This window comes from Triturus cristatus, chromosome 1_2 (assembly GCF_964204655.1).
Source record: "Triturus cristatus chromosome 1_2, aTriCri1.1, whole genome shotgun sequence".
In the NCBI taxonomy this organism is placed as follows: domain Eukaryota; kingdom Metazoa; phylum Chordata; class Amphibia; order Caudata; family Salamandridae; genus Triturus; species Triturus cristatus.
The window spans coordinates 47,895,590-47,914,980 of NC_140580.1; positions in this window are offsets into that span (position 1 = coordinate 47,895,590).

The window sequence follows — 19,391 nt, forward strand, 5'->3', positions numbered from 1 at the left end:
GGTGGCAGTGCTTTCTCACTACTTGATGTTTAGCTTTAGATCCACAATTAAAGGTAGTGATCAATCTGACTTCCTGTTTATTGCTCTCTTTGGGTTTGGGTGTTAAAAGACTGTTCCTGTCTAAATGTGAAGCTTTCTCAATTGCTGCCCTGATAGTTTTTCTGGCATAGCCCCTAGTTCTGAACCGGCCAGCCATTATGTTCTCTTCTGCCGCATACGCCTCTCTGGTACTGCAGTTTCTCTTTGCTCTTAAAAGTTCCCCATAAGGGATGCTTCTTTTCAGATCATCCGGATGGTGGCTTTGGGGGATGCAAAATGCTATTGCCCGCAGTTTCTTTCCTGTGTAGATTAGTAGTGATCGCCTCATCCTTAAACTTAATTTGTACATCTAAGAACTCAATGGTATTTTTATGGGTTTTACTTGTGAATTTCAAATTCAATTCATTGTCAGCTATACTAGCTAGGAAAGCATCCAGTGATTCCTGTGGACAATCCCACATGAGAAATATATCATCTATGTAACGGGTCCACAGGATCAGATGCCCAAGCCACTCTTAATTCCTCTCACTCCAGATGTGCTCTGACTCTCACCACCCCATGAATATACAAGCGTAGCTGGGAGCGAAACAACTTCCCATCTCAGTCCCACTAAGTTGTTTATACCATTGTTCTTCAAATAAGAAAAAGTTGTTTTCCAAACAGAACCGCAACATTTCAATTAAAAGCATAGAATGATCGTACATAGCTAATGTATTTGCATGCTTCAAGGCCAAGCTCATGTTCAATGCATGTATATAATGCAACAACATCCACTTCGGTAAGTATATACAATCCCTTTCACCGGATATCTTGTACCTTGCATATAAAATCCATGCCATCTCTGCAATATGAAGGGAGATTAACAACATAAAGGTATAGAAAGTGATCAAGGTAAATAGACGAGTTCTCAAGCAGGCTGTTGTTGGCAGATATGATCAGTCTGCCTGGTGGGTCTGTGGGGTGCTTGTGGACTTTAGGTAACATGTAAAAGACTGGGGTAACTGGATTCTTCACCAATAGAAATTCCAGATCATTGGTACTGAGCATTCCTTTTTGGTGCCACTTATGTAAGAGAACAGGTAACTGTTCTGCTATATTGGGCAATGTTAGATCTCAGATAGTTCCTTGAGTACTCTAACTGACTCTTTGCCTCAGTCCTGTACTTACCAAGATCCATAATACAACATTGCCTCCTTTATCAGAGGATTTAATCACAAATGTAACTGATTTCCTGAGCGATTCAAGGCCTTTTCTCTGCCCCTCCATTAGATTCTCAGCAAAATGATTTTTGCAAAGTTTCCATATTTCCATGAGGTCACGTAGGATCATCTCATGGAAGGTGTCAATGCTGTTGTGTAAGGTCACTGTATTAAACCTGGACCTAGGTTTAAAATCCTTTCTGCTTCTCCGATCTGTCATGATACCCATAATGTTGAGCAGTTCTCTGTCACTTATCCAGTCCTTCATCCCTAGATCCATTTCTCTAAGAGATGCCAAAGTCTCAATGTTAATCCTATGCTTAAAGACTTTGATAGAAAAGCTGACGTTTGAGGTTAGTAGATCTAGAGTGTCCCTGGTGTTGAGAGTGCTCTATACAGTAGCTGCTTTCCACCTAAACTTGAGAACTTCCCAGTGTTCTCTGCTTCTTTTTTGCATAATGTATGCGTCACTCTATGCCTGGAAGGCTATTGTTCTGATTTATACTGGGTGCTCCCTTGTGTCTGGACAAAGCTATACCTCTCTGAAGAGCTTTAAGTAGAGGGAAACACTGTGTCAGAGGTTGCTTTACTCATTTCACGTTGACTTGGTTGGTATTTCACCAATTTAAGGCTGTAATACTGTGCCTGTAGCGGTAAGTGGCTTTTGTCATTTTACCGCTTTGCATGAACAGCACTGTGCTGGTCCTGTGCTTAAAGACTTTGCTGTAGAAATGGCAAAATACTTTGTCCCTTTCTATCTCGGCGTGGATGACACCGTGCTAATCCTATGCTTAAAGACTTTGATAGAAAAGCTGACATTTGAGGTGAGCAGATCTAGAGTGTTGGGACTGTACATTTTAGCGGACTGAAGTGATGTCATGCTGGTGCTCATTGAATAAACGCACGTTGGCTGATATCTTCCTGTGGCGTAGTTGTCTTCTACAGCAGGCATCTGTTTTGGTGTATATGTGGCGGCCAGCCTGGGTCGCGGAAGACAACCCGATGCTGTCATGGTATTCCAGTGAGTCCGTCAACCGGCGGATTTACATATGGCACGGGAGCTGTTTTTTCAAATAACTACATAGCGGTGCCATTGTACAACACATCAAGCCACGATCCACTTGGATATTATAGACTGTGATTTTCTGGACTGAACAGCGGGCAAATCACTTGAAATAACTGGCAGGAACTACAAGAACCAAAAGGCCACAGGGTAGGCCACGCCCACCGGGGCGGGTCCTCGGTATTGAAAAAGTGCTGCCAAATCCTGTCCTGCTGCTCTATTCCAGCCCGAATCCCCTGATGAAGTAATCTACGAAACGCGTCGGAATAGGACTGTACATTTTAGCGGACTGAAGTGCTGTCATGCTGCTGCTCATTGAATAAACGCACGTTGGCTGATATCTTCCTGTGGCAACAAGATCTCTATATGGAAGAAGCCCTTATGCAACTAAGTGATGGGGAATGCTACAGGAGAAGTAATCTTCAAACAGTAAAACACTTGTGGAATGACTTCTACACTAAACTTGTAGCTTGGAAAAGAGCCGGACTTTTGAGCATTGATGAATTTAAATTCCTAAAGAACGATCACCCCATAATAGCTGTAATCTATTTCATTCCAAAATTGCACAAAGATATAACAAGACCGCCCGGTAGACCAATCATTTCTGCACGCAAGAGTATTTTAGAGAACACATCATGGTACATAGACTTTTTTCTGCAAGAGCATGTACGCCAACTACCATCTTTTATACAAGATACGAGTGACTTTTTAAGGAACATTAAGGATTTGGAATGGCATTCAGATTATATGTTGATGGCACTTGATGTTACATCACTTTACACAAGTATCCATCATAAGGATGGCATCAAGGCTGTTGAACATTATTTAGGAAACAGACAAATGAACTTGTACCAACACAACAAAATGCTTTTCAATATGATTTTAATATGCCTAGAGAATAATTATTTTCTGATTCAAAATCAGGTTTTTCAACAGACATGGGGCGTAGCAATGGGGGCTTGTTTTTCGCCCAGTTATGCCTGCCTCCATATGGGCCTCTGGGAGGAACATGTTCTAAAAGTTAAATTTGAAAGCATTTTGAGAGATCATGTGTTAAAATGGTACAGGTACGTAGACGATTTGTTTGTGATTTCGAGGGGCACGGAAGAAAGTGCTCTCCACTTCATTGAGCACATCAACACAAACAGTCTGAACCTACATTTCACCGCTACAACCAGCAAAAAGTCAGTATGCTTTTTGGATGTAGAAGTTTACGTAGCAGAGGGTAAAACAGAAACTAAATTACATAGGAAACCAACGGGGGGTAATACCCTATTACATGCTACCAGTCACCATCCCAGACATCTCATCCGAAGCATACCATTTGGAGAAATGCTCAAAATCATCAGGCGTATATGCAGCAAGGACAGGGAATGTGAGAAAGCACAACTAGAGAGCAAACAAAGGTTCCTAGCTAGAGGATACTCAGAGAAATCAGTTGACTGTGCCATAAGATAGACAAAATTGATATACAGAAATGATTTATTGGATATTCCAGCTGACAAAAATAGACAAACCAGTGATATAGCAGAGCAACCAACAAGGTTGATCCTGACTTACAGCAGACAACATCATACCATACGAAGGATTATAAATAAAAATTGGCCTTTAGTGTTAAGTGATCCTGTCCTAGGTAGTAAGTTGTCGAAAAACCCCAAAATGACGTTTAGAAAAACAAAATCCATGAGTAATGCCCTTGTAAGTAGTAGTCCAGAGATTAAACCAGCAACCAATTAGTTCTAGGAAGGGATTCATTAAATGCACAACATGCAAGGCATGTAAGTTTGATGTCAACAAAAAAACCTACAAAAACCCCCTCCAAGCCAGAACCAGTGCCCATTTCTAAACTTTTAACCTGCAAAACAGAATATGCAGTTTATGTGTTCGAGTGTTCGTGTGGGCTTCAGTATGTGGGCAGCACCAAGCTGCAAGTCCACAAACGAATACTCCAACACATAAGGGCAATTACTAACTCTAATGCCACTTATCCGGTTGCGAGACATTTTAAAGAAGTCCACAACAATGAATTAGAAAATCGGAAATACTTTGTGGTGGACTCAATCCCTATGCTTAGATGAGGGGGCAACCGGGAAGCTCTGCTGTGTAAGCTGGAAACTAGATACATTATAGAACTGGACACCAAGACTCCACAGGGCCATAACTTGAGTGAGGATTTTTACACCTGTCTATGATATCCTCCTTGAAACAAACAACAGACTATTGCAAAAGTCTCCTTTTAGCATTTGATTGCTGCTGAACCTCTCTTTAATCAATTTTTAATAATTTTGAACTTAGAATTACACTTGTTGATTATGGTGGCACTTATTTTGCACAAGCACTTTAGTCATGGACAGACGAACATTAACAAGGCCCACTTGGGCAATATTGAGCTGTAGTTCTGAAAAAGACTATATAGGACCCATTATGACATGAATACAATGTTAGGATCCTATTATGGCAAGGAGTTAAAGGTACATGGTCATGATGAGGTTTTAATACGTATTTAAATTATTTTTTACATCTATATCATGTGCTACTGTGAAATTTTAACTCTTTTTACATCACATTTTTACTTATTTATGTGTGTAATGCCTGTTAAATATTTATACTATTTATAAATATTTGGGTCTTTTGTTTTGTCGGAATGAACAGCGAAATTCAGTGAAATGTATTTAAACATAACAAGTGCGTTATTCAAAGCACAGCAACTGTTCTTTTATGTCTACGATGAAACGTTGTCACGTGTTTTTGCACTAGCACTTAAAAAAATGTGAAGGCACTCTGCATGCGCGTCATGTGATCAAGGCCTCTTCAGGCTGAAACGCGTCATGGCGGTGGTGCAAGGGGCTCAATTAATCCTTCATTTTTGCACCAAAAACGGGTTCACATTCTTTTGATTCCAGGAATATTGGATGTACCACAAGTGAAGTTTGCAGCGATATATATATATATATTCACTGAAAAAACCATAGGTTTCACACATGTTATAGTTAGTGGAAATTTTACTGATAAAAAACCAATGAAATTGCCCCGTTATAGTTAGCGCAGGCAACTATAACTCACGCGACCACAATCCTCTGCTGATGCTAATACTGTATTTAGACACTTATTTGCCCATGTCTTCTTCCATACATTTTTAGCTATACATATATTACAAATATTTTTTTTTCATAAAGACACATATGTCATCAGCAGAGGATTGCGGTCGCGTGAGTTATAGTTGCCTGCGCTAACTATAACGGGGCAATTTCATTGGTTTTTTATCAGTAAAATTTCCACTAACTATAACATGTGTGAAACCTATGGTTTTTTCAGTGAATTTGCAAGGTTTTTTAAATGCTAATTCCTAACTATAACGTGTGTGAAACCTATGGTTTTTTCAGTGAATTAGTACGGTTTTTTAAATGCTAAGTTTTTTTCCCTTATAATAAGCCCTGTACATTTGGTGGCCTACGGCCACCAAAAGCACAGGGGGTGGGGTAAGTGTGGATAGTGTTTTTTTCCATTGTAATAAGCCCAGCACATTTGGTGGCCTTCGGCCACCAAAAGCACAGGGGGTGGGATAAGTGTGGATAGTGTTTTTTTTATTTTTATTTTTTTACCGTACGCTTACCGTAAGCGTACGGTAAGCGTACCCCGCGAAATTGCCGAAAAAAAAATAAAACCGTTTTTGCACTTGGGGGATGTTTGGGGACTCCCTCAACATGACTATGTGGGAGGGAGTTGTCAAAACAGCCCCTTTACATGTTTTTGGGCTTCCGATTTTAAAAATCTCTCTCAGTGCGAGAGACAAAATGGCGGCCGCCGCTTCCTGGTTTCGGCCGATTCGAATGTTTACTAAGATCTAAGAGCCAATCAGAATCGCGCTCGCGCACGCCACCGTACGCTTACCGTAAGCGTACGGTAAGCGTACCGTAAGCTGGCTCAGATATATATATTGATTTAAAGGCTATTTTCTCAGAATCTACTGAACAGATTTACACCAAACCTACAAAAGGCACTTCCTTGACCTAGGGACTACCTCTCTGCCAAATTTTGAGTAATTCTGTTCAGCCATTCGGGCTGTAGCTCGTTCTAAAGGTCCTATGGAAAAATGCATGGGAAAAACGCGTTTTGGGACCCCCCTTTTATCTCAGCCCCCGCTTGACGAATCCCCCCGAGACTTTCAGGGTAGGAGCGGAGCGTAGCGCCCCACCTATTTTGAGAAATTCGCGAGGATTCGTCGACCGGCGCCAAAGTTATTCAAAATAGAATGTTGAGGTTTTCCTATGGAAACGTGGTCCTAACTATAACTACCTACTGGCTATCGCCAGTAGGTAATATATATATATATATATACATATAGTCATTGAAAAAATCAAAGGTTACAGGACGTTCTAGTAAAGTTGAGATTCTGCACACACAAGACCATAGAAATTCAGCAGTTATAGATAGCTCAAGTAACTATAACTCGTGGTCTAAGGTAACTAACACTCGCGCCCCCGCCATGCACAGTTTTCTCATCAATAAATTCACTCCACATGATGCAGTGATATTATCAATGATGTCATAGAAGATGTCATGAGTGATGTACTGTGTTGGGTATTTAGCAGTGCATGGCGAGGGCGTGAGTTATAGTCGCCTCAGAGCGCAAGTTATAGTTACTTGAGATAACTATAACTATAACTGCTGAATTTCTATGGTTTTGTGTGTAGAAAATTTGAAACCTAATTATAACGTCTCTCTAACCTTTTTTGTTTTTTCAGTGAATTTGTAAGGTTTTTAAATTTTATTTCCTAACTAGAACGTCCCTGTAACCTTTAGTTTTTACAGGGAAATTCTATGGGTTCTTAAAGCTATTTCCTAATTATAATGTCCTTGCAACCCGGTGCATGAGGGTGTGTGTTAGTGGGACTGGTTGTGTGGGTGAGTGGGTGTGTGAGTGTCTCTTGGGTGTGGGAGTATGTGTGTGACTGGCTGTGTGGGTCTGTGAGTGGGTGGGGGAGTAGCTTTATGGGTGTGTGAGTGGTTGTGTGAGTGGGTGTGTGAAAGCTGTCTGGGTCTGTTAGTGGGTGTATGAGTGGTTTTGAGGGTCTGTGAGTGGGTGTCTGAGTAGGTGCATGGGTGTGTGAGTGGGTGTGTGAATGGTTGTGTGGGGGAGTGTGTGAGTAGGTGTGTGGATCTCTCTTAAAAAAAAAAGAAAAAGCCTGGCCCCGGGCAGGGGATGGGGTCCCCGGGGCCATAATTGGCCTGGAGAGGGGGGGGGGCACATGGCCCCCTCCATTTAAAAAAAAAAAAAGGAGTAGGCCCTGGAGGATGGGATCCCCGGGGCCAAAAATGGCCCGAGAGGGGGGCCGCAAGGCCCCCGCCTTAAAAAAAAAAAAGGGCAGCCCGGGGGATGGGTTCTCTGGGGCCAAAAATGGCCCCAATTTACAAAAAAAAAAGGGAACAGGTCCCCAGGGCTGAGATTGTCTCCCTGCCATTTTTTATTAAAAGGTCTCTGCAATCCTGCTATGTAGGACTTACTGGAGGTAATAGGAGGGGTAGTCGCCCCCCAAGGAAGCCCTTCGGTGCCAACTACCCCTCCTGTTATCTCCAATAATTCCCACACAGAGGGATTGCTAAGTGGTCTTCGGATGCAAACTAGCTTTCCTCTATCATCATCATTGCATTTTAATTGATAAATGTTCAAAGGAAATGTTAAAATCAGATTGGCAGAATCAACAAATAGGATTTGCAAGAAAACTCAAAATTGCTCTCTCATCTGAAAATAAATAATGAGGCATATTGTTCCCTTAGGCGCTGTGATAAACACAATAACAAGGTATGGCTCAGGGCTGTTGTGATTGTTGGACCCAACCCAATAAAGCTCTTCATGTTCACATGGTGTAATATTAGGACATCGGACAGGCATCCAGATTCTGTCTTCACAGTCCACATAAGTTTGGGGTCTGTCCTTGAACACGTCAGCAGCTGCACTAGGATCCAGTTTCATGAGAGTAGATGTGTATTAAGAAACCTTTTAAAAACTGATCAATGAAACACTATAAATACAACACATGCATTTTTTACAAAAAGGAAAGCAAAGTAAATTGTTTCAGCTTCAGATAGAAAAACAACAGTTATTGGAGTCTCCATGCACCCACATTTTTCATTATTGTAAAAATTCTTCTCAAAATAATTCAATTCATACTGTCCTATTTTTCACATATATGGGTCTACAAATACCAAAATTCAACTGTAAAATGTAGACCAAATATGCAAACAACACACTGAATAAGACAACTAAATTGTTCAAGGAAGCCACTGTGGTATTGGTTTTAAAACCAGCCAAGGACCCCAAGAAGGCAGAGTCATATCGACCAATTTCATTATTAAATGCCGACTATAAAGTCTTTACAAGCATATTGGCTGGCAGAATGGCCAAAGTAGCTCCGCACTTCATACATCTGGATCAAGAGGACTTTATTCCAGGGTGTTAGATCCATGAGTGCACTCAACAGTTAATAGCATCAATAGATTTGTCCACCACGCATTCTGTTCCATTGGCAGTAGCTACAATTGATGCTGCCAAGACGTTTGACAGTGTGTGTTGGGCATATCTCTGGGAGGCTTTGGCGATAATTGGTTTTAACAAATGTTTTATCACAACTCTTCAGAAACTGTATGAAAATACGTCTGCTCATATATTATTTAATGAGGCATTGACAAAGAATTTTGAAATAAGTAGAGGTTCGAGGCAGGGATGTCCCCTCTCTCCTCTACTTTTTGATATATAAATCGAGCCATTTACCTAACTCCTTAGAAGGGACCATCAAGTAATTCCTTTTACCTGGCAGCACTATGACAATAAGATAGCTTTGTATGCCGACGATCTTATAGTTCATACGTCGAACCCGTCCCAGACCATTCCAAGAGTTGAGAAGTTGGCAAAGGAGTTTGGGGCAATATCACGGTATTTAGTTAACACACCAAAATCAGAGATTATGTGAAATATAAATAATTGGGTGGAGAGGTTAAGTCATCTATTTAGTATCTAGGTATCTCTATAGTGCAGTCTCTGGAGAATCTTCCAACATTTAACTTAGGAAGGGTGGCCAAGGAGGTTGACTCATTGCTTACCAGATGGAGGAATTTGCCCTTAACAATCTATACATAAGTAAACCTGATCAAAATGTTAATTCTCCATAAACTGACTTACCTTTTCAACTGTATCCCATTAGTATTTCCTAGCACGGCTTTAGCTAAACTACAGGGGAAGTTTACAAATTTTTTTTGGGGTTCGGGGAGAGCCAGGCTCTCATGGAAGAAGCTGAGGTGGAGAGTGAGGCAAGGAGGTCTGGCGCTCCCAGATATAAACATGTATTGCATGGCTTTTCAATTCAAGAACTGTAAGATGCTTCTGGGGACTCCAGATAGATCATCTTGGGGTAGGATGTTGGCAGAAATGACCACAGAATGGGGAGCTATGGGTGTTTCTTTATAAGTATGGAGCCACGAAATTCTTCAAAAAAGTAAGATTAAAGGTAATAAGAGCTGCACTCACTTTTTGGTTCAAAGTTAGGAAAGCTTTGGGGTTAAGCTATTACTCTGTGTTTTCACCAATTTGGGACTTTCCTGGTTCACCAGAATGTATATTGGACAGTCTAAGTCTCCCCCTGAGGAGGGTAGGGATTGCCACCCGGGGGGGAGCTAGTTACAGAACAGGATCTAATACCTTAGGAAATACTCAATGTCAAGACTTAAGTATATGCAGCTTTCTGCCTGGTACAAAAGAGATATTCAAGGACGGAACAACACCTGGGAGGAAGAATCCCTTGTGCAAGACGTGAAATTTAAAGCAGAGAAGGCACCATTTGGTACTGGACATTATTAGATGCGGAGGACAGGAGATTGTTGATACCGCAGAAGATATGGGAGGAGATGATACCAGGGCAAGAACTGTCCGATCTGTGGCACACATCCTTAACATTTTTATACTCTACAGTTAAACCAGCCAACTTCAAGAGAAACCATTATTTCACTCTGAATAGATTGTATTGGACACCACAGAAGGTTGCCAGATTTGTAAAGGTCCTGACCCCTCAATGTGGAAGATGTGGATTTCTTGAAGCAAATGACGAACATGTTTTTGTGGCTTGTCCACGGCTTGAATGGTACTGGGAAACCGTGAGTAGTGTTATATCAGAAATAATGGGAACAAATATTAAGATGACCCCTGTGCTGGTTATGTTAGGGGTGAATATTACAACAAGGTGTCTCCTCAGTAAACCTCAGCAGTGTTTGCTGTTCTACCTAATATTGCTGGCCAGAAGGGAGATATGCATACACTGGTTGGACCCAAGCCCTTCCATGGCAGCGAGTTGGCTAAAACCAGTCCATTGGACTTGTAGGTTGGAAATTGGAAGTACTCCAGCTAGAGCGATTACAATATGGGCCAAGTATATAAGATGGAGCGACATCCCGGATTCAGGGGGATAAAAGTCCCATGATTACACCCAAGCGCTGGGTTTTGGTCCTCAGCCAATAAAAGAGCGTTGGGACCATTGTAAATGCAGTAGGCTGATGGACCCCCCCCCCTCCCCCCCCCAAATATAACATGGCCTGAATCTTCAGTAGCTATGGTGTTATGAGGACAGTAAAATAAATAAATAATAATAATAAATAAAAAAAATAAGACAACTAGAGACACATGTTTATGGATCTAATGAAGGAGGTTGTTGGCTCCATTGGAGGCCCCCAACATTTTGAACAGGTATAGCAGTGAGCCATGGATTGCACAGTACCAGGTGCTGGTGCATTCAAAACCTTTTCAAAGCCATTGGTACATGCCTTTCTGTCTACAGCATACATAGTTGTGCTGTGGTGAGGCTGCTCCAAATAACAATGACCTACTAGGTGACCGCTGCTTCTCAATACATTGAATACCAAAGAATCACAAACACCAGATTTCAAGTGACAGCAGCAGAATTTTCCAGAGGCTGACTTGGTTCACCTATGCAAGAACTGTGTCAGAATTCACATATTCACTAACTCATCCTCCTGTACGTTCATCTCAGTGACTTAAACAACCACTCCGGAGCTCTGTCTGTGACCTACATGTCACTCATGCCTTAGTCGTTCATGGTCTGTGAAAGATGAAAGCTTGAACTAGTCTGTCCTGCTGAATCTCTTCTACAGGAAATGGAAGATTTTACATATTGCCTTCTGTGAGAGAAGGAAGCTTGCTCTGATACTCCATACTGTCCCTCTTCTGTGAGGAAAGAAAGCTTGCACTGCTGCGGCCCAGATTGTACTTGTCCTTCGGTGGATAAAAACATATGCTATCATAGCTCTACCTGTCCTCTGAATTTGTGAAGTTTGTTCAGTTTTTGCCCAAGGTGTATCGGCTCTATGAAGAGGGGTGTGTGAATGCATTTGTATTACATGCCAAGGCCATTCAGAAACCCTTGTTGAACCCAGGGCTAAAACTAATTTTGGGGCCCTGGACCAGAGACCCTGATTTCAAACACAATTTCCCAGTTAGACCAAACGGTGTGACCCTGGGTAATTACTTTCTTCCCTCTGCCTCCTTTTCTGTGATCATCTACATTCAGAGCACCTTTGAGTACCGTAATTCAGTTCAGTATGTGGACTGTATAACAACTTTGCTTGTATGTTTTTTAATAGACCATAATGTTGCACTATCTATAACAACAACAAAGGCCTTGTAAAGGCGACAAAAGACTTGCCTCTTGAATCACTAATAACATTGTCATCATGGCAGAAACGGAAGGAATGCCATACTCAGCCAAGATCTGATGTGCACAATGTCTAATCGAGAAACTTGATGTCAGCCATAGCTTCCTAGCGTGATTAAAAAGTGTGGCCATAGGCAATTACTTTTTTTCACCGTGCCTCCTTTCCATAATCACCACACCAGGGAGCAACTTCAAGTAATTCTGTTCAGGGTGTACACAGTGCAAAAATCTCTCTCTTATGTATGGTTTATTATACCCTAATGTTGCTTCACCTATAAAAAAAACAATAAAGGTTTATATAGAAGACAAAAAACAACTAACTTACTTCTTGAGGCATTAATAAAAAAGTAGAAGGGGTGTGGTTAACTAACTCTAATAAAGCCCACCCAGTGCAGTGATATATTCAAAGGCGCTAAAGTGAAATATCGAAGGGGCTATATCAGCAACTACCGGCAATAATTATCGCTAAGCGCACTTAGCGCTAAGATAATTATCGCCGGCTAGCATGGATTTTTATCGCTGAGATAGCGTACTATTAGCAACGCTTATCTCAAAAGCGATAAAAATCCTAGCGCTAACTGCCTAACGTGAGATTATCTCTGGAAACCCAGCGATAATCTCACGAAATGTGGCGTTAGCTTGTTGATAGGGCCTCACAAACTTAGCCATGATATCCACCTTCCATAGGATATCATGGCTAAGTCAGTCCTGAAGCAGGCGTAAGGAAAGTAGCGATAACAGGGGTTATCGCTACTTTTCTTGCCGCTATGCTTCATAGCGTGGGGCTTGATGATAGGAGAAATGTGGCTTAGTCGCTCTAATGTTTGATATGAGTTAGATAGTGAAGCCTTACAAAATATGTAAGCATAGTTTACTTTTGGTTTTATGCATGAAACAAGCAGGTTTTGAGATGGAGTAGATAACCTTGTACATTTTTAAAACATTTTGTATGTTGGGATATTTAGACCATGCTAAAACTGTAAAAAGCAAAGCTATACGCCCTACATTGCAACATGCTGTAGGTTAAAAAACACACAACTATAGATGACTGGATCCTATGTTGTGATGCCAAAGCGCAGAGTCCTGAAAAGCAAATTAAAATGTAGTTCTTGGCTTTCTGCCTATTGTTTTGTGGGTAATCGCAGCATAGTAGGTGAGAAGGCAGAGGCAGCATTTCTGATGCACATGCCTGCATCTCACTGCTAATGAGTTAAAGTTAACCTTCCTGAAAACCAAAGAAATTATTTACCAGAGTAATGCAAGCAGCAACAGTTAGATGTCTCTAGAGACACACAGAAACGAAAACAAATCACCTTTCACCCCCTCTTTCGAAGCACAACCTCATCCTAGAAGTTGGTTCAATTTAGGTGGTGCGCTTACAACCCCACTGTGAAGCGCCCTCTACTGACCATTTGCAGCACATGCTGCAGGTGCTGCCCTGCGAGGGCCACCACAGTCATATCCAGGGTAAACTTTTGTATTATTATTGGCAGTCTCCAAAGCAGCAGTATACAACATTGGTTGACTCTTGTTTTAAAAAATAAAACCTCTCCCTTGTTTAGAATGAGAAGGCGAGTGGCATAATAGCCTAAAGGAGCCTGCAGGAGATTGGGGTGATATATGTTTTTAATTGACAGATAGTGCTTGGAAGCAAGCCAGTAAAGAGTCAGTGCTTACAGGGAAACTGGAAGGCAGTTCATAATGGGACATGATGATCGCGTGTGGTCAATTTTGCTGTTGTAAGTGCAATTCCAAGAGCCAATGATTGTACTGCTTTGTGCCATTCTTCTGGTTATAGGCAGGTGCATTTCTATGTTGGAGATCAATGATTCACTTTGCTGTAAAGTGTTACTCAAGGTGTCACACACAAGGCCAGGAAATTAGTAGGCAGCAAGCATCAGCAAACTAAGTCACATCTAAAGAAAATAAAGAATCCTTTTAGCTGTGGAGTATTGAATATACAGAAAAAATGAGACAGAATAATAGATATTGTGCAGATGTGTGAAAAGTCCTCAAGCAGGAATAACTCTAGGTATTACATCCGCCTCCAAATTCCTAAGGCAGGAAGTGACGTCGACCTTCTGAAGAAGGAGTCTTCCGGTCGTCCTTGGGACAGCACCACCCCTTCTTGAATGCTTCTTTCGCATCGTTATCGAAGCGTAGCTTGCCCTCTCCTTGTCACGTTTCAGAGTGACATCTTGGCTTCCGAGTTGGGTGGTCACAAATGTTTAACGAGGCAAGAAAGAGTTTGGTTGCGGTACGCCGTGTATATCATCATTGTTGTGTTTTTTTGTCAGGGTCAGCTCTTTGGAGTTCGGGTTTTCCCAAAATGTGTTTTGGGGGTGACTCCCTTCTGCCTTAATGACATATGGCTGTCTTAATTTACAGACACCACCGCGTCACGCGGAGGTGTTTAGACTATCACACCAGCTACACAACCCTCCCTCTATCCGTAGTGCCATCAGCGCAGCTCATTTTGGGTAAACACGGCCCTGTTTGTGGTTCGTGTGAAGGCTGAAAATGCTACTTTTGTAGGGATGGAGCCACAGGGGGAGGTGGGGGAGCAGGGAGGTGTCCGTGAGTCTGGGCCCCTCAGGGCATCAGGGCGAACAGAGGTCTCACCTGTTTTGGGCCACATAACTAGAGATGGCACTATTCTAGACCCCCTCTGACGTGCGTGGACACAGCAGGCCTCTTCTACACGGTCATACCAAAACCTCTCCAAGCCTTGGGAAACATGTAGAGATGTAAGGCCCCAGCCGACCGGCCGGTGCCCTAGAAATATGTTTTTCTTAAATAAATATAGACAATAATAAACCCTTCCGGACTGCTTTTTGTTATTGAGTTTTTTTTTAATGAGTTACATCTGGGCTGATTTTACCTGCACACTCCTCACAGCCAGGGGGGGCGGCGGAGGTGGTTTGTGTTTCGTGTGTGTGTGTGTGTTGGGGGGGGGGGGCATGGTTTTACATTGAAGATTGTTGGACCAGTGCTTTTCCATTCACTCAACCTCCAGACTCCACACTCAACTGCAGCTCTCTCAAGTAATCGAAAGGTGGCATACAGCAATTTAAAAAACCTCAAAGAATACATTAAAACATGACACACACCCTCACCCTTTCTGACTGCGTGCTCACAGGACTCGTAAAAGTTGGAAAAGCTGCTGAAAAGTCACACATTCCCGATGCCCAGCAGCTCACCCTTTCTAGTTCCTGGAGGCCCTGACAAAGCATATATTAGAACAAGCATTGGCATAGCCAATAGGTCTCGCCTTTGGGACCTTATAAGTATTTAGTTATGCAGCACAATATCCTTGGTGCAACATCAACTGTTGCATAGCTAAAAACTTATAAGGTCCCAAAGGTGAGACCTATTGGCTATGCCAATGCTTGTTTATTACTATGATCTCCTTAATTTATTTCTAAATACTTTCCAGTAAGGCACACACAGCGGGATTGCTGAGAGGTCTGCGGAGGCCGTGCCCCCTTTCTCCACCACTCTGCAAATGCGTCTCCTGGAGCACTGCTAGTTGGAGGATGAAGTCCCCTTGGCTCCAGAGGGTCCCTTGGGGGCCAACTACCCCTCCTCTAACCTCTAGTAAGGCCCACAAAGCAGGATTGCTGAGAAGTCTCTGGAGGCCATGCTGACTTTCTCCACCACTCTGCAAATGCGTCTCCTGGTGCATTGCTGGATGGAGGATGAGGTCACCTTGGCTCCAGAGGGTCCTTGGCAGCCAACTACCCCTCCTGTAACCTCCAGTAAGGTCCACACATCGGGATTGCTGAGAGGTCGTCAGAGGCCACGCCCCTTATCTCCGCCACTCTGCAAAGCACCTCCTGGAGCACTGGTGGTTGGGGGAAGAAGTCCACTTTAGTCCTAATCCCATCCTCGTCGCCATAAATTGCCGTAAATTCAAAGAAGACTCCTCAAACAAGTATGAATTCTTTCAAGTTTATTATAGTTAACAGCAGTCGTGACCACAACCCAGGCTAACCAGGTCAACAGTCACATCTTAGAATCATTGCACAACAAAAGCAAGAACCCCACAGGCACATGAGATTCTAACCCTAGAATACAGAGCTATTATACGAATAAGCAATTTAACACAGCCCTCAAGAGGCAAGGGGACGTCATACCCCAACCAGCAGCACCTCAGGAGACTCATTTGTGGAGTTGTGGAGAAAGGGGGCGTGGCCTGGCCTCCAGCGAGTTGCCGGTCTTTTTTCTTTTTTAAGGAAGGGGGGCTTCGTAGCCCCCTTCCATTGGCAGATTCCCTGTGGCCAGTCTATTATGAAATGTGGACGGGGGCATGCGGCCCCCCTCCAGGGCCGATTTCAGTCCCGGGGACCCCATCTCCTGGGGCCTGGCCTCAGTACTGGGTGCCCTGGTCCCACCCCGGTAAATCACACCCTTCAGTCTATTCCTATCTTTAACCTCTCTGACCATACACTCAGCTCAGAAGCCATTTTCCTTCTCAGTAAAGGTCTCTCTTTTGAGCCAACGGAAAAAACTGACTATTTCAAACTGCAATCTGAACTACACACATTTTTCAGAACGATTAGGTTGAAAAAAAAAATTCTGACAAAGATACCCCTCCCCTTTTCTCCGCCGCCCACCTTAGACCTCCGTCTACCTTCATTCCTGCCAACGCTACAATGCCAGCAGAAATATTGGCTTTTGAAAAAGCTGTGCTGAGTTAGATTATCATTCTTAAACCCACCAACTCCTTCACTCCATTCAATATTACTCTACAAGAAAGAAAGGCGCTGAATCAATTGAGATAAGAAGACAATATCATTATCAAAGTGGCAGATAAGGGCGGGGGGATTGTCATTCAAAACAGAGATAAATACAAGGCACAAATACTGGAACAACTATCCAATAAAAACATTATAAATAACTGACTTCCAACCCTATCCAGACTATTAAGGCTTGAACATTAGACTACACCATACGTGCACTGGACCACGGCTTCATGACTAACGTTGAGTTTGAATTTTTTAACAAAAAATTTCCCTGCACCCCTATTCTATGCACTCTTGCTAAAATTCACAAAGATGTGAATTCCCCCTGACAGGCCTTTTTTTATCTGGTTGCGATTCTATTTTAGAACCATTGGGAGAATACATAATTCTTTTCATCAAAGACTGTGCCGCTTCTAGATACATATGTACGAGACACCACCTTTATGATTAACCTCATAGAAGATGCTCCTTTTGACCCCACTCAGGAAATACTGTTGACCCTCGAGATAGAGTCACTTTACACAAATATCCCACAACGAGAGAGCATTGAGGTTATCAAAAACGTTCTCAAAACACGTCCAGCTCCAGTGAAAGTTCCCACCAAGTTCATCATAGAACTATTGGAGATAGCATTGACTACCAACTACTTTATGTTCAATCGCACCTACAACCAACAATGCTCAGGTACATCTATGGGAGCAATTTTTGCTCCCAATGTGGCTAATCTTTTTGTAGGCAAATTTGAATGTGATTTTGTCATGACCAATCAAAACCCATTCCAGTGTAAGATCAAGTGCTGGAAGAGGTACATTGATCATATTGTCTTTATATGGAATGGTTCGGAAACTGATCTCATGACCTTCATCAAGTAACTGAACGAGTGCCAACCTTTTCTTAAATTTACATCTAATCATGACAGGCACACCATTCCATTCCTTGATCTGAAGATTAAACATCTCGATAATCGGCTCATTGTGTCCCTGAACAGGAAGCCCACTGACCGTAACACCTTACTACAATACAAGAGTTTTCATCCTCGAGCCTTGAAGGATGGCCTGCCCTTTGGCCAATTTCTCAGGCTCCGTAGGAACTGCTCCTTAAGGGAAGGCCTCTTTAGAGAAGGTACCATTCTGAGCAACAAATTACGTGAGAGAGGTTATCCCAAGCACCTCATCAGAAATTCCATGAAAAGAGCTTGGTATAGTCCGAGAGAACAGATCCTACAAACCCATACAAAAGGCAAAATGAACAAAACTGTCTGTGTCACCACTTTTTCTCCTGACACGAACAAGATCGTTAAAATCATCAAAAAACACTGCCCGGTACTTAAAACATGGACACATTTAGGGAGCTTCCTCTTTTCTCTTACAGGAAAGGTAAAAATATAAAAGAGTCACTTATCCACACCAATACAGAGAGAATCCAAAAGGACAACATCATTGTGTTTCGTTGGGGCTAACAGCCCATCACTGGTCACTGTAGATGTGGCAGCTGTACTGCCTGTGAGTTCACTTCCCACACCAAAACATTCACACATGAGTGAATAACAACTACCTTACAACACCATACCAATTGTGCATCCACCAATGTTGCCTACTGTATATGGTGTCCATGTGGCTTAATGTACGTGGGACAGGCTACCCAACAAATCAGAGCAAGGATTTTGCAACATAGGAGCAGAATTGGATGCGCAGTCCTTACAGCACAATTGGTTCCTCATTTTGTGGAGAAAAAAAACACACCAGACGACATCAAATGGATATGCCTGGAACAAGCAAAGCTTCCATCAAGAGGAGGCGACATTTCGTATCCCCTCCAAAGTTTCAAGTGCAAATGGATAGATACTTGTGACACATTAAGGAATGGACTTAACACTAGTGATGAATGGTGTAACTTTGTTTCCTTTATAAACTAACATGACTATAAATGTACTGCTTTTTACAGGTGTCCGTATGTGTAACACTCTCTGAAAAGACACACCTTCTTGTACTTGAAGGATAGCTCAGAGCAGATACATCAAGTTGTTGCTGGCAACTTTTAAAATGTGGATATGAGAAATTGGTCGTATGACCAACATCCATTCTCTTGTCTTTCATACCAGATTCTCTCACTCATTCCCGCACGCAGGCTTTTGCTAAATCAGATCATCTACACCCTCTGCTAGCCTGCTATTATCCATCATATCACTCATAGTCCTCCTCCTGCTGTATCTCTGAGTAGCGCAGAGGTACTGCTAACATGTGCGGTCAAATTTACCATCGAGAGTTCAAACCCCTGTTCGCCCATATTGCCTGTGCTATTGATTTTTATTGATTATTTTTATCTCTAATTGTAGGAGTATCTTCCCTTTTTTAATAATATTAATTGCCTGCGACATTTAATCGCTACGGTGAATAACGCCACAGTTTCATCGTCAGGCATGCTGCAACCCCATTGGTGAGGGGTTTACAGCCGGCAAGTCTCCCGACACGCCCCTCGACGAGGATACGATGTGGAGGCCCACCGTTGTTTTTATCTTCAGCACTTCTTAGGGGCCGCCGACATAGGAGCCGCATTCCTTTTACATGTTAGCAGCTCCCTGTGTGTAAAAGCAAAGTGTGCTCCGCTTTGTGCAAGTGAGAGCAAA